Raw genomic sequence first — 17,979 nt, 5'->3', positions numbered from 1 at the left:
TGGTATACCCTTCACTCTAGCATAAACCTCCTTTCCACTCAATGGCCTAGGCACAACCCCCTCCTCAACTTTCCCATTGTAGGCCTTTTTCTACCTACGATACGGGTGATCGCGCCTAAGAAATATTTGGGTACTCACATACACATCTTTGCCATAGTGATCAAGGTACACGTTCGGTGTGTCATCGATACAAATGGGACATGCTTTATTCCCTTTGTTCTTGTACCCGGACAGGTTGCCATATGCGGGAAAATCATTGACGGACCACATAAGGGCAGCACACAATAGAAACATCTCGTTCTTATGGGCATCAAAAACGGTAACTCCTTCGTCCCACATCTTTCTCAAATGATCAATAAGGGGCTCAAGGTAAACACTAATGTCGTTTCCAGGTTGCCTTGGCCCCATTATCAAAAGTGAAAGCATTATGTGTTTTCGTTTCATGCACAACCACGGAGGCAAGTTGTAAATCACTAAAAGTACCGGCCATGTGCTATGTTTGGTACTAAGAGTGCCAAATGGATTCATACCGTCCGTGCACAACCTAAGCCTTAAATTTCTAAATTCATCACCAAATTCCCTAAACTTCATATCGATGTTCTTCCATGGTGGAGAGTCAGCAGGATGCTTCAAAAAACCATTTTTCTTTCTTCCCTCATCATGCCATCTTAAGTTCTTAGCATCTTTTGGTATTGAAAATAGACGCTTTAACCTTTGAATAATAAAAAGATACCACAACACCTTGGCAGGAGGTCCTTTCATACCAGCACTGTAGCTTGATCGCTTGTAATGCGACTAATCATAACGTGGACACTCCTCCAACTCTTCATATTCATTTCGATACAGAACACAATCATTAGGACATGCATGTATCTTCTTATACTCCAAACCGAATGGACATTTGAGTTTCTTTGCATAATAGTAGGAATTCGGAAGTTCATTCCCATCTGACAACATATCACATAACGCAGCCAACAAAGAAGTGAAACTAGTGTCGGTCCAATTATGCTTAGACTTAATGTTAAAAAGTGTAAGCACGGCTGAGAGTTTTGTGTATTTTTTGGACCCAAAATACAAAGGCTTTTTGGCAGCCTCTAATACATCAGATCGGTCACCAAATTCACCTTTAACATCACGCATCATCTCATCCAAGTGATCACACCACCATCCTCGGTCTCATCCCCATCTCCACCATCATCACTCCCATTTTCTTCTTCAACATGAATCTCGGCACTTTCAACATGCATCGCATTGCCAACAGCATTCTCTCTATACGATCTCTTTTCACCATGCCAAACCCAAACATGATATTGAGGCCTAAACCCATGACATTGTACATGAGCCATGATGGTATCAACACTATCGACCCTTGTGACATTATTACAATTGACACAAGGACAATAAAGGTAATTGACACCCGTTCTGAGCTGATACTGTGAAGCACTCTTGCAAAGCTCTTGAATCCCATTAAAAAATTCCAATGTATCACGTTTACCATACATCCAACCGCAATCCATTGACGTTTTAAATTGCCTTTAAACATACCAACACATTTTAAACAATTTATAAATGTAACATATATTATGTCAATCAAAGTACATAGCATATATATCATCCATATCGCATAAAAATGAATGCTCCCAAATGGTCCTTATCACTCCAACCTAACCCATACTTGAACGTATAATCTCACTAGTGAATGTATGTCAACTTTTCAATTTTAAGGAAAATCCGGCAGCATTTCCCCCTAGTTCTCCAAGTACACAATGTAGGTAATAACTTACTTACATATGTACCCAGAGAACATGGTGAGAAAATGATAAGCCGAGATATTCCTTAAAATTGAAAAGGAGACATACTTTCACTACCTAAGTGAGATTAAAAGTCCAAGAACAGTCCTAACCGGGGACTATTCAAGACTTTCTCCTATTGAGAAAGACTCGAACGGGTATCTAGGCAAATGATGATGCAAGCATTCAATAATTTGCATTTATTTGACATTCAACCATACACAAGTTCATTCATTTATATAGTGCTAATAATTAAATTAACCTACCTACATTCAAACTAAGGTTACTTATCAATCCGTTCATACATTATAATTTACTAACCACATTTAACAAACTAAAATGTTAACTAGTAAGTATTCTATTCAAAAAATTTCACTTTAAAGCTACTCAAATTCAAACAATAGATATATATATATATGTGTGTGTGTGTGTGTGTGTGTGTGTGTGTGTGTGTGTGTGTGATTGTATATATATATATATATATGTATATATATGTATATATGTATATATATATATATACATACATATATATACATATATACATATATATATATATACATATATATATATACATATATATATACATATATATATATATAATTAAAGTAACAATTAACATTATCGAATATACAAACAAATAATAAAACAATTAAAATAAAATTGTGTTAACTACATTAGAAACCCTAACTTTAAATTTTGGAATAAACAAACAATTAATACAAATTAATAAATATGAAACTAAAATTTAGCAAGAACTCACCCTAATTTGAGAGTGAGAAAGAGAAAGATTGAAGTGGTGGCTCTAATAAGTTAAGGAGGGAGGGAGAGAGGTGTGGTGGTGAATAAGCAGCAGCAGCCACAAACTCCACCACTAGCAGCCACAAACACCAATACTTGTAACCCACTGCAACCACCCATGAACAGCCGCAACAGCCACCCACGAACCCACGCGAACACCCACGAACAGCAGCAGCTTCAATTCAGACCAAAATAAAAAAAAAATAAAAAAAAAAGAAAAAAAGAAAAGGAAAGGAGAGTGAATGGTGGTGGTGGTGGCCGTCGTCTGGTAGAGAGGAGAGTGAATGGAAGAAGCTTGGACATGCAAGGTAGAGAGGAGAGCTGGAGAGTGAATGAAAATAGAGGGCGGGAGTGAAAATTCACCAAAAATTCGACTAATGGAGGAAGCTATAGGTCATCCCGCTTTTTTTAAAAAAAAAAAATTGGCAAGCGGTTTGGGTTTGAACCGCTTGCCATTATAACAAATGACAAGCGGTTCAACCCCAAACCGCTTGTCATTTGTTATAATGGAAAGCGGTTTACGACAAAACCGCTTGCCAATTAATATTAGTGGTTTTTTATTTTACAAAATTGGCTACATGGTAAGCGGATTTTTTAACCCGCTTGCCATTAGGGGCTTCCCATCACTTATTTTCTACTAGTGAGTTGTCACAATCCATTCAAAAGAAATTTTTTCATTTTTGTCATCAATTAATCAAATACAGTAATCACATCTGAACCTAATGATTATATTGGGAAAAAAGGGAAATTTCTATCTTAATTTAAATAGTATAGGTCATGTTCACTTCAGCTTAAAAAATTATTTCATTTTAGTAAAATAAGTTCAATGCATTAAAAATAATTTCAATTCATTAAAAATAAGTCCAATTCAGTAAAAATAAGTTTAGTTTAGTAAAATAATCTCAATTTAGTGAAAAAATAAGTTTGTTCAGTAAAAAAATAATTTCAGTTTAGTTAAAATCAGTAATATTAAGGAAAAATGTAATAGAGAATCAGTAAAATAATTTCAATTTAGATCAGCAAAATAATTTCATTTCAGTAAAAATAATTTAATTCATCAGCAAAAGTAATTTCAATTTTGTAAAAATAATTGCAGCTTGGAAAAAATAATGTGATGTAAACAAGGCCTTATTTTAGAACTACAAATTTAGCCAAAAAAACAATTCTTAAATAATTATTCTATAAATTATCTTACATTAATGGTAACTATGGGGTAAATTTATGAAACTAATCAAATTTTCATTTCTTATCTTTTACAAGGCAAATCATATCATATTATATCATATTATGTCACTAATAAATAGAGCCAGTCTCGCAGCTAGGTCACTTTGACAACGACACTTGGCATTACAATTTTTCGCCAAGCACGTAAGCGACAAATAAGATGCTAAATAATTGAATTTTGGATAGATTTTTGGAGATAAAAATGTCATATAAATTTTTATTATCGATACACTAGTAAAAATTTCATATGTACAAAATTAATCATAACTTTTAATAAAATAAGATTCATTTATAATATTTTTAAAATAATAGAGAATTAGTAAAAATAAGTTTTAATCAGTAAAAATACTTTCATTTTAGTAAAATAATTTAAGTATGATATTGCATGTATAGATATCTTGCACTAACAAAATGATTATATGATCGTATTTGACATTCAAGCCAAAAGTTTTATCGTAAAGTTCAATAAACAGTCTGGGCAACGCCTGGGGCACAAAACTAGTCACTAATATATAAAGTCGGTCTAGCAGCGAAGCCACAAGACATCATCGACACTTGGCACTTCAATTTTTCGCTAAGTGTCGAGCCACGTAGGCGACAAATAGGTATTATTGTGACACATAAGATGCTAAGTAAGCGGATTTTGGATATAGTTTTTAAAATAAAATATTGTGTAGTGTTTTATTTTCGATATACTTCTAATATTTATTATTATTATTATTATTATTATTATATATATATATAAATATATAACTTTTAGTAAATATCTTATAGCTTATTACTTTTTCTAACATAAAATTCATTTTAAAAAGTTTTGTAAAATGTGATCTATTTATAATATATTTTAATAAAAAAATAGAAAATTAAGTTTTAATCAGAAAAAATAATTTTAGTTTGGTAAAATAGTTTCAGTTCAATAGAAATAATTTAAATGTAATAAAAAAATCAAGTTAATAATAACATAGATACATATCTATTTTACAAATAAAACTACAAAAAGTATAGTATTATATAAATATAAGCAATATGATATCGTATGTCTGAATATTTTACATTATCAAAAGGGGTTATATGATCTTATTTAACATTCAAGCGAAAAAGTTTAGGACAATCCGGTCATCGCCGCGGCACAAAACTAGTAATCTTATATAGCTAGTGTGTGAGGAAGTTCCAATTCAAAGTCGGTTGTGATTGAAATTATGGATCAAAGGTAATGTCAATTAGTGTTTTATAGGTGGCATGTACGTTTAGATTTCTGTTCTTTGGTGTTCCTCCTCAGGAATTTAAGCACGATTCGTACATTATACAATGGAAACCATCGATCTTCAACAATGATCTAAACCAGTAAGTGTAGACACCCATTTGTGTCTCCCCAAAAACCAAACCCAGTGATGAGTACCTTTCACGTCGAATCATAATCGAATGAAGTGAAAGTGTGGAAAGTCTAGTGTTGCGGTCAGTTTTTATTTCTTTTCTTTCTCTCTGTTTTTGAAAACCTATTTTAAGAAAACAGCCGATCCAGTTTGGTTTGGTCCATGGCAAGGGTCCAATAATGGTGTAGTTGGGTCAGTTCGAAAAGAGCTTTCCAACGATATATTATAAGCCCTATTCCGATGAAAAATGAGGAAGTTATGGTCAAATTACTAAACTGGGCCCAGTTTGATATTTATATGCGGCCCAATGATCAAGAGGAGGACCTAATATTGATTTATCATTCCTAATGTGATTAGAATTGATTATAGTCTTCTAGATTTTTCTTGAAGGTTCTTTTGAATCCTAATTTAATTAGCATTGATAAATTGACTTTAGCTGACTTTTAAGAGTTTTAATTAGAATAAAAGAAGTGTTTTTAAGGAAAATATGATTTTTACCTCTCGTACGGCTAAATTTTATCAAAATAAGAAAACACGTGGAACTTTATTTCCAGCGTCTGGCGCTGCCCTCCAACGTCTGGCGACAGGCGCGTGTTTGGCGTTGTAGTCGTGTTTTATTCTTTTTGAAACTCTGATTCATTTTTTATCATATCCGGCTGATTTTCTTTATAAATAGCCTCCTTAAAACTCTGTTTTAAGTCATCAACTCTCAATCAATTCTCATCAATCCTTCTCATCAAGAATTTCTTGATTCTCTCTCTCTTTCTAAACTAACCCTTTTACAAACACAATTCCTCATACATTAGCACTAGACACACCTAAAATAATTCGAATTTTCCTTCGCCCTAGACGTGAAAGGTTTGAATTCTGAGGGTTTGGTCCCAAATCTAGTCTAAACTTTCTTAATTCCTTATTTCAATTATTTTATTTAATTGTTTATTTATTATTTTCCTTGAAGTTACTAACGTGTGTATTTTGTTATTAGAAAGAGGTACGAGGCATCCAAGTAAGTGCTTTAATTGTTTAATTGATATTTTGATATAGAAATCATGTTTAGGTTATTATTTTGATTCCTAGTATCATGTTTAGGGTAATTTCTAATATCAAGTATGATTAAAAGAATGCTTCCTAGTATCATGTCTAGGGTAAAGAATAAGTTTCTTAAATCAATTATGATTTCTATGATGCTTCCTTTCCTAATATCATGTTAGTATCATGTTAGGGTTAAAGCTTTTATCTTTATTGTTTAGTGACATGCTAGGGTTTGTTATTAATCTTGTTAGTATCATGCCTAGGATCTTGCTATTATTATGCTTTATCATGATTTTTAATGATGATTATTATTGTTGCTTGATTATATGTATTGTTATTGCTTGATCACGCCTTTTATTCATGTTTAAAAGGAATTTGTACTTGTAATCACGCTTAATAATAAGATAATTAATAATCTTGTTTAGAGTTAATATGATTATAATTCAAGTGATCGCCAATAATAGTTTTATTTGTGCATTAAATCAACCAACATAGATAAACAGATTTAGGGTAAACCTATTGATTGCATGTTAGTCAGAAAGCGCACATGAATACGATCAGAATAAAGTAGAGGCCTATTATTGGGCAGGTTCAATATCTTTTAGGTTGGATTTGTACCTTCATCCCCAAACTTTTAGTCTTGATTCCAGACCTATTGGAGTTAACGATCTCCTGGATCGTTAAGGGGTGTAACATTCACCTCGTGAACGGTTTACAAGTTCCTAAAACTCGTTGGCAACTCTTTTTCTCTTGCTTCCTTTCCTTTGGACGCCACCATGCTTAAGTGTATGATCACAGTGGGGTTCAAGTTTGGGGTAATGCTTGAAATATTCCCTAAAGTAACCGTACTAAAAAAATCTTCATGCTTTCATGACTTATTCATGTACATCTCAATAAATATATTAGTTAGACAATCATCCTTTGGTCACAATCATAAAAAACCTTACAACAGTGCTATTGTTGTTGTTGTTTTTAATTTGCTTTATTCTTGTTTTGTTTAACTCATTTTCATAAATCTTAGCTTATTAAATACGTACCCCACGAATTAGTTCTTGTTAGTTGCTTTTTTCGTTATTTTCTGTTTCGTTCTTGTTAGTTAGGTCTCTTGGTGAAGTAAATAAAGGAAGTTGCAGGGAGGTTTAGTTCTTCCCGTTCATCGGAGTTTCGGGGTATCGTCAAGTGATTTAGTTTTATTTAACCAACGAATTGAAGTGCCAAGGCTATTTTTAACGTCGCTGTCGAAAGGAATTTAGTTAATTGTTTTCCCGACGGTAAAGGTGAATTTAAGAATAGGGTTTCGTCCCTAAATCCAAGGGTTTATTTGAGGAAAGTGGTCTTCTAGCGTTGGCCTTAACGACTGGTTGGGGTTCGTTTTTGCCGGTGAAGTAGTATTGGGTACCTTTGCTTCTTCTTGGTCTCACGAGTCCCTTTGTTAGTGTCTTTGATGTTTTTGTTCTGGTTTGTTGTTTAATTGTTTTTCCTTTGGTTTATTTTTATTTTTTGTTTTGCTTTAGTGCTTGTTTAGGCTGTGTGTTTGGTTGCTTGGATTGTTGTTTCTAAATAACTCTCTTCCTCTGCTTAGTCATGAGTTAGAGTTTCTTAGAGTACTTCTAGTTTTGGAAGTTATCGAAGTGTTGTGGTTTTTGGAGCCTAGTTTGTGGGTTTTGTGGGTTTTGTGGGTTGTAAAATTAAACGACCCCTTTTTTGTTGGGTGTGTGGTCCTACTTGGATCCTTGTCGGGGTGTGAAGGTGTTCCCCTGATAGTTAATACAATTCTCCAGGGGGTGAAGTTAATTGCGCAGCTAGATGGTCTTCCCTGCATATGGAGTTTGCAGGAGAAGTGTGGTTTTGAGGGAAGGGTTTGGTTTGTCGTTCATGTTGCTGGGTTGTGGGATGATATGGGCATTCAGACAATTGCTATCATCCCATTGTTAGTTTGGGTGATGAAAAAGTCAGTCATCGTTGTTAACCAATATCTTGAAAGAGGCTACCCATCTTTAATGTTTGGGTTTAGCAAAGTCCTCCATTTTATTGCATTCTCTATCAATACAGTTGCAAGAAGAAAACCTGCAATTGGATGCACGGTTTCTCATAGAGTCATTAGAGTATATGACCCTATAGGTTTTGTTCCAAGACCCCTAGGATGCAGTTATGTTTTTCGGTCCCTAGGAGTGGAACGGTGTCATAGGTTAGTTCTTCAGCAACAGGATGCATATTTCGGGTTCTTTCGTCTCCCAACAATTTCCATCATGAGTTCCCGTCACTTTCAATGCCAGTTCGGGGTTCTCTTCAAGGTTCGTGCTCTGCGCTCTTAGTCCATCTCGATTGTCTCAGTTCATTCGGCTTCTTTTGGTCCACAGTTTGGATGTGGTTTGGTCTTCTGGGTGGTCTGGGCTCCGCAGCTCATGGTTTGCTGCACGATCTTTTCAGTATTTTGTTATCTTCGATCTTCCTGTATAAGTTCTTAGTGTGTGTAGGTTTTTGTGTTCATGTAATAGTTTGTTTAGGTTGTAATCCTGTTTTTCTTTAATAGTATCTTTTGTAAAAAAAAAAAAATACGTACCCCACAATTTGTAGGATTGCAAATCAAATTCCACCAAATGTCATTACACAAAGCAAACAGCCACACTATATTAAGGAAAACTTGAATTTTCAAGAACAATTACATCCCATATATTAACTCTGTAGGAACTAGTTCAGACAAATTAACTCTGAAATACCCCAATGTATTCTATTTTACCATAAAAAGAACCCTTGTCAAGAACAATTACATCCCATATATTAACTCTGTAGGAACTAGTTCAGACAAATTAACTCTGAACTACCCCATCGTATTCCATTTTGCCACAAAAAGAACCCTGTTCTGCCTACACCTTTTGTTGGGTACATGACACAATTAAATCACAAACAAGTATTGGATACTTGTTAGATTTTTAACAATGTGTATTTTATTAATATGTAATTTTCATAATTTAATTTGTTTCATTACGAAACTAAAGATATTTAGCGATAAAAAAATTGCATATAAAACGATGATCTGATTTGATATTATTTTTTCTAATCTGATCTGATCTGAACTTATTTTTTCTAATCTGAACTTATTTTTATAAAATAAGTAAAAACAAGGTAAACTAAACAAGGCCTACAATGTCTTTGGTCTCCAACGCATGAAGACCCTTGGCCTCCAAGGTTATAATATTTGCTCTCCAAGCCTCCAAGGTCAAGGCTTACTTTTGTATTATAAATATCCATCATATTCCTCTTGTTTTGAATACATAACACAAGGGGATTGTTTGGTAAATGGCTTTTTATTGGCTTTTGGCTTTTTCATTTGGTAAAACATCCAAAATTTGTGTTTGGTAAATGGCTTTTTCAACCAGTTGAAAAGCTGGCTTTTAAGCCAAAATGAAAAAGCTACTTGGAGTAGCTTTTGACTTTTGGCTACCTAAGTTACTAATAACATCCAATAGTAAATTTTACCAAATATGTTTTCAGACTAATAAAAAGTCAAACAGCCTTTAAAAAAGCCAATACAAACAGCCAGTCAAACCAGCCAATCAAACTAGCGGACAGCCAACAGCCAGTAGTCAATTGCCAAACAAGGTCAAGATGTGACTACTAGCTCATTAGTGAGTTTCTTAAATCTCTTGAGAATTAGATTCAATATAATCTAGAGAGTCGTACCATACTCTTGTACCCTTCGAGTTGTACTAAGGGTCTGTTCTCATTGCCTGAACTCAGCTGAACTGAACAGAACTGAACTGAACTGAACTGAACTAAGCTGAACTAAACTAAACTGAACTGAAATGAATATTTTATAAGAGAAGGAAATTAGGAGCTGAACTGAACTGAACTGTACTGAGCTGAGCTGAACTGAACTGAACTGAACTGAATTTCAACGTAAGAGAACAAGCCCCAACTCTCATACCCTTTTTCATATATTGGATAATTAGTACTCGCTGTTGGTGGGTTGTTTACCTCATTTGAGGGTTTTCCCACGTTAAATTTATGTGTCTCTTATTACTCTTCTTGTCCATCTTTTATCTATTTATTTTTCGATATCATTTTGTGCTTCTGCTTGCTCCTAATACAAGTGAAATAACAAAAACATCAAAATCATAAAATTAAAAAAAAAATGTCTTTTTTATACTTTATCTTACACACCCCCATTTACTTTTTTCAAAATTTTCTTAAATTATTTATCACAATTAGTGACTATAACATAAAAAAACAGAGGGAGTGGTAGTTACAAATTAACAATGGCAAAAATATTTCCACGTGTTCATGAATTAACAGTAGATTAACTCAACTTGTTATTGTTCTAATTAGCTAAATAGCTTCTAATGTTACTTGTCAAGTTATCAGTAGCAATTTTGTAAATAATACTCCCTCCGTCCTCGATTGATAGTTAATTTTGCTAAAAAAATCACGGGAATTAAGGAGAAATAAAAAAAAAATACATTGAAAAAGTAAATTTACATAGGGTATGCTAAATAATAGATAGAAAAAGTAATTAAAGTACATGGGAAAATAAAATTTACATGGGAAAATTAAATTTGTACAAATATTTTTGCAAATGTTAGAGAATTTGAGTAAAGATAAAACACAGTCCCTAAACTTTCGTATTTGTGCACTTTTAGTCCCTGCCAACTTTTTTGTACATTTTTTGTCCCTCCTCCACCACTTTAGGTGTTTTTCAGGCAAAAGTTTATAGACTATGCTGACTAAGAGTTTAGGAACTATGAGTCAGCAAAATAGTTTAGGAAAGTTGAGTCATCAATAATTTAGGGACCATGACTTATGTATATATATATATATATATATATATATATATTTCCATTTTTTTTTCATAATTTATTAAAAAAGAACTTTTAATTACTTATCATTTTTATTCTTTTTTTTACAGCGTTATTTTTAAAATCAGCTTTAATTATAAATCAAAAGTAATTATGGAACATATGAATCTTACTAAAAGTGATTTTATTCTAAAAATGTAAAGATTTATCATTTCCTCAAATTTGTCATCATTGACAATAGATGCTCCATTCCTTTTCCAAAAGTTCTTATATTTTAACTCTATTAGACAACAACGCTTCAGACGTGCTTTAGGTTTATTAGTAACCGATATTGTCCTTCTGGGACAATAATTTAATTGGAGCATTTATAATTAGTATATGATCAACCATTTATATCCATCTTCAAGATGGTATCAATTAAAAATATTTAATGAACATGTGGCCACTTCTATTAAATAAATCGTTGATATTTAAGTTATTGTATGTATCAAACTGACCATCAATATATTTTATTATTTATATGTAAGGGTTACATACAATCTCCCCCTAATCCTTGCAAATGGAGGTATGGAATGAATCAATCCAACAACCTTTAAAATCCTTGCAACTTTTAAGCCATAAATTCTTTTGGCAATGTCATGTATCAATTAAAGTGTTCCTTTTAGCAAAAACATATTTATATAAAATTATACTTATAGAACACTTATCATGTTCCTCATGCCCAATTACATTCATCTTAAAAAAAAACAAAACCTCTTATATTTATGGGCATAATAAAACGTTGATTATGAATAGTTTCTCACAATGTCATGTATAATTACTTGAACTCATAACACACTTTTTGCTATATATTTAATTAATTAAAGAACTTCAAGTCTATATGTACGAGAATATATACCAATCCATCTACATTTTTCAGAAAGAGAAGGTAAAAATAAGACATGACATAATCAGTTCGAGCTTTAATCAAAACATACCTTATTCGATCCACTCAACTACACTAGCCAAATTAAAATTAATCTTTGGAAACATAAGTAAACATAAGTAAACATGACATTGTATTTATAGAATCACGTTAGTATGTAGTGGATATCTAAGCAACATGCTTTAGCTTTGTAGATCATGCACATTTCTTTTATGTTCAAGCTAGGAACTTTAAGTCTATGTGTGTGAATACTCTTTATAAATATAAGAAACTTCAGGTCCGCACATCATATTCAATTTACATTCATTCCAATAATCTAACTTAAAGTAGGTACATAATACTATAATTGAATGAGAAGGTAAAAACCTACTACTTCATGCTTTAATAAAAAATACCTGAATCGATTGAATCAACTATACTGTCGGATCAATTATATAATATATTGCCTGATAAAGCTTAATTAGAAAATAGAAACAAGCACATAAGCAACCAAAATTTAACACGTTCACGTTAGTGGAAAACCAGATGTTTCATATCATACTTGAAATATAAAAACATAATTCAATACATAAATTATAAATAGTTTCACATGTGCCTTAGGCTTACTTCGTACAAACATTCAAGGCATTAGACATAGAATTTCACAAACAAATTATATGGGTAAATAACCAAACTCATTTAATACGGATAGGAAAAGTAATACCAAAATCTAGCAAATATATGTAATACAAGTTCGTGAAAACCATACGTTCATAAAATTAACACCAATAATAATTCTAAATATCCTTTTAGATTCAAACTAAACAAAACTCATAGTCAAAACAAAACTACTAATTAGTTATTTTCTGCAACAGAAGCCAACTATTCCCAAATTGCTCATTGGACTCTAGGAATAATAAAAATACGAAAATTTAGGAAACAATATAAACATTTATATTATGTAAAGGCTTAAAATTAACAATAACAGATAGTTGAGAATGAACTTTCCTGATATCAAAATCTTTCCCACTATAAAAACCAGCCTTATCGTCGAATTCATATTGTCAACGTCATCTGCTAGCCTGTAACTCATGAAAACATCAATGAAAAGAAAATAAAGTATAGAAATAATTCAAGATAAACAAACCAATGCAACCAAAAAATAATACGAGAGTTCTTTGTAATTAAATAAAGCGGCACTACCATTAACATTCTAAATTATTAATACCATGAGACTCCTTGTACTAGACCCAAATTAATTAATGAGGATTGGGAATGATATGACATTTCTTGAAACGTGTGATTTCATTATTTAAAGTTCAAAACCCATGATCAAGAATAATCTCTTTCTAATTTCTTCCCAAGATGCGACACAACAAGATAATAATGAGTATAATTTAGCACATTCAGTATACAACGAATTAATCATTAACCTAAGAAATCAACAATAAAATTTACATATTGATTAGAGATTTGGTGCTGATAACGTATTGTAAAATAAGGAAAAAATATTGTAAAATAATGTATCGTAAAATAAGGGATTGAAATGTGTATTCTACTTGTCTTTCATATGATGGAGGTATACATATATATAGTACAATAATTGATAGAGTTTGCTTGGAGAATAATAAACCCTAAACTCTAGAAAGTTCTAGAGTGATACAAGATGGACATCCACAAATATGTTTAGATAAGAATAAATCATATATCTAGAATATTCCGGAATGATATAAGGAGCATAATGGTCATCCACACGATATTTCATAACATACTTTTCTTTAAAAAAAAATTGACAGGAAAAAAATTAAATTAAGCTTTATCTTTTCATGGCTTCTACTCTATCCCCTTCTTCCCTAACACCCCCTTCCCAATTTTCTCTCTCCTCCCTTCACCCATGGCTTCCAACTCCCTCTCCTCCTTCGAAAATGGCTCTCACCCCTTAAAAAACCCAACCTCAATAAAACAATGAACAAACCCTAATTTCCCCCCTTGAAATCTCCGTTGAATCCTCCCCAATTTTCCTACCATGACCCCACAAAAGCTTGCATCAACAATTGCTCGCACTTAAGGGTGTTTAAGAATGGGTTGAATTTGGCCGGATTTAAGGATTTATCTGGGTTAATGCAGATGTAATTGTTCTGTAATGGTGGAATTAATGGTGATTCGGGTGGTACGATTACAAGGCTTAAAATTACTTCGGTTGATGAAACATTTTAGGCTTTGGTTTAGATTGCAATGGCGGGCTAGTGTTGGATATGCGGCTGCGTGAATTAGGTTGTTGTGGTGTAGATATTAGGTTGTTGTGGTGTAGATATGTACGATTGCGGCGACATGAGAGGATGAATAGCAGAAGTGGTGGTGTTGTGAATTAATACAAGTTGCAAGGTTGGTAATGGTGCGGTACAGGAGGTTAGGGGGTTGTGTTTGGTGGTAGTTGCGGTGGGGATTAAGGGAATTACATGGCTTTTTTATTTTTATAATTTTTAAATAAGAATAGAGGTTTTTTTTTTTAATTAAAGAAAAAATAAAGGAATTTTTCTTTTGTTTTTATTTATTTATTGTAATTAATGGGGGGTGTTAAAAAAATGACATAAAAAAATGTAAAAAAAACAAAATAATATAATGAGTCATGATCCCAAAACTTTTGTGGTGGATGAGGGACCAAAAGTGTACAAAAAAATTGACAGTGACTAAAAGTGCACAAATACGAAAGTTTAGGGACTGTATTTTACCTTTACTCTAGAGAATTTTGGTAAAAAAACAATATTAATGGTACTTGAAAAAAGCAAATGTGACTAACATTTTGAGTCACCAATAATGGTAAAAGTGACTATCAATCGAGGATGGAGGGAGTAACAAATTGAAAGTACTACTATAAGGTAAATAAGTACTAGGTTAAAAAAAAAAAGGTAAATAAGTACTACTATTACTAAACATTTTCAGCTGTACTTTTCATGCTCCAAGTGTCAGTACTCAGTAGTACTACACTACTACTACTGAATAGTAACATTATTACTACTCTACTAAGAGGTAAAAAAGTTCAGATTAATTGTGCATAACTACTGTATTATGCATTACAACTTTCCCATATAAACCATGAAGGCTTGCTATATATACTTCGTCATTGCATTCGTCCGTGAAGACAATAAATCTATCCGTGGGAATAAACTATTGATGTCATATCATCTTTACGTTGGCCCAATTACTATCACTAAGAACTTAATAAGTCAAGTATCATTATTCTATTAGTACAATTAGTCTATCTATTAGGCTAATGATCGAGATCATCTAATACCAACCACATATTTATATTCAAGGAAAAGGAACCAAGATATGCACATACCATTAAAAAATTATTTTAGCAAAGTAAAGACAATAAATCTATCCATTTTTTCAATAAATATTATAATAAGCTTTGATGTCATGATCCATGATTCAAAAGTGAATATGTTAATGTATAATTAGGTAAAACTAATTGCCGCTTAACATGGATTAGGAATCTATGAAGTGGCTATGAAGGGTAAACTATATCTTCGTTACTGCCATATTGTCATTTTTTTTTACAACATAGTGTCATATTGTCACGGTAGTGTTTATTGCTTTGCGTATGACCATTGTGACACCCGACAAGTTATGAGATTGGATTTTTTGTTTAGAGAGCCACAAAGGCAGATGTGATAATCGATCCCAAAATCTCTTGAAATCAGAATATAAGTTCTAATCAATTGAGTTATTTCTCACTCTCTTTAGATTGGCTTTTGTGATTCTATGAAATCTGCTTCAACTTTCCACATTTGTTGAATTAGGGGTGAGCATTGATCGGGTACCCGTATCGTTAACACTATTGGTTCGGGTACCTGATAACTAATAACACAAAAAATGATATCTATTAACTGAACTGATAAATTCAGCTACCCGATCTTGGGGTACCCGAATTTTTGGATCGGTTATCGGGTACCCAATATGATATACAATAATGAAAATTTAGACTTTATAATATAGCTATTGTGATATCATTCAACACTAATTAACAATGGTACCACTTGAGCATGACCAAATTACTAATAATATTACTAATCATTTAAACTATAAAGTGATTATGAAGTAAGGTAAGAGTTTAGATTTTGGATAAATAAATTTACAAAAATTTCACCAAATGCCCCTGAGTTTTTTTCATTATTCACGAAATACCCATAACAATTTTTTCAAATTCACCATATACCCTTGAGTTTAACAAAAATTTCACCAAACACCCTTAATGACTAACGACAGTTAAGTCCGTTTGTCATTAGGGTTAATTATGCCACGTGGAATTATGTTATTGGTTATTATTGAAATTTATTAAATAATAATTATAAAAAAAAGTAAAAAATAAATAAATAAAAAACAATAAAACACCAGTTTTCAAAAAAAAAAATAAAAAAAAAATAAAATAAATAAAACCACCTCTAACCCCCACCACCATCAGCCACCTTAACCTAGCCACCTCCTTACATCACGCAACCACCCTAAGCCCCTTCGCCGGCAACCCAAGTCCCCTCCCCATGTCGTCGCCGCCCACCTTACCCAAAAATCGACACCCTGAAACGACCCTAAAACCCCAAGATCGAAACCCTAAAAATCAAAATCAAGGGTTTCGATTTTGGGTTTTTTTTTACTTTAGGGTTTAGCGTTGTGGTTCAGGGGGTGGAGACGGCAAGGGGAGGGTCGGGTTGGGTTCGCCGGTGCGCGATGGTAGTTTGGACACCGGTGGTGGAAGGAGAGAGAAAGGGGTTTTAGTATAGGGGGTGGCGCCGGCTGTTGGGAGTCCGGTTCGGGATGGCGTCGGCGCTAGTTCAGGCGAAATCCACACCCACCATCCTCGACACCTTAATTAAACCCAAAAATTCGAAATCCCCAAATCAAAACCCTAGATTTCAATTTTGGGGTTTTTGATTTTGGGGTTTTGGCGTGGTGGTTCACGGAGGGGGAGGGGCGATTTCGGTTCACTGGCGCAGGGAGGGGTTCTTTGACGCCGGCGGTCGGCTGTCAGAGGAAGGAAGGTGGCTGGGGTTTTTTATTTTTAAGTTATTAGTTTTTTATTATTATTAATTATAATTATATTATATTAGTTAATAAAATTTAAAAATTAAAAGAAAATCAATCCTAGCATGCCACATGGCATATTTAGTCTTAATGATTAACGGAGGTTAACGTCGTTAGTCATTAAGGGCGTTTTGTGACATTTTTGTTAAACTCAAGGGTATATGGTGAATTTGAAAATTGTTATGGGTATGGGTATTTCGTGAATAAAAAAATAACTCAGGGGCATTTGGTGAAATTTCCGATAAATTTAAGTAGGAAAACAAAAAAGAAAAAATTGCTTATCGAATCAGATTGGGTAACTGTTAATTTTAAAATGATACCCAATAATCGTACCCGATAACAAATCATCGAATCGGGTATTCGAACCATTATGTTTATCGGAACGGATACCCTAATTTTCGATTTGGTTATAGTTCAAGTTTTCGATTTTTTGGATAATTTTGCTCAATCCTATGTTGAATCTATAAAGTAGATTTTCCTATATACAAAGGACATCACTCATTTCCCACAATGAAGAGATTGTAACAATAACATTAGTGGTTAATAACTTAAGATTGATAATGTGTGTACCATTTGTCATAGATTTAAATCCACACTCTTATTTGTAAATATGTGTATGCTAGGTCATAATAATATGAGATTATAAGTCGTTTATTAAGAATTTAAATTTTAAACTAACAACAAAATCAAACTTTTACAGTACGTGACTCTACTGAAATACTCTGTATAAGGAAAAATTGTTTAAATAATCTGAACTTTGGTCGGTTTACTTTAAAAAATCTCATCTTTCGATTATTCAGGAATATCCTAACTTTGGGTGCATTTGTTTTTTAACAGTCCTAATGGACCGGTTACCTAATGAGAAAGTAAATTTTACTTTAATTTTAATAAATGTCATGTGTTGTGAGTTAATTGATTAAAAAATATAACAATAACAATGATAATAATAAAAACAATAATAATAATGATAATGATAA

Source organism: Chenopodium quinoa, unplaced genomic scaffold (genome assembly GCF_001683475.1).
Source record: "Chenopodium quinoa cultivar QQ74 unplaced genomic scaffold, ASM168347v1, whole genome shotgun sequence".
Classification (NCBI taxonomy): Eukaryota; Viridiplantae; Streptophyta; class Magnoliopsida; order Caryophyllales; family Amaranthaceae; genus Chenopodium; species Chenopodium quinoa.
The sequence above is the reverse complement of the archived record's forward strand: the minus strand, read 5'-3'. Positions refer to the sequence as shown.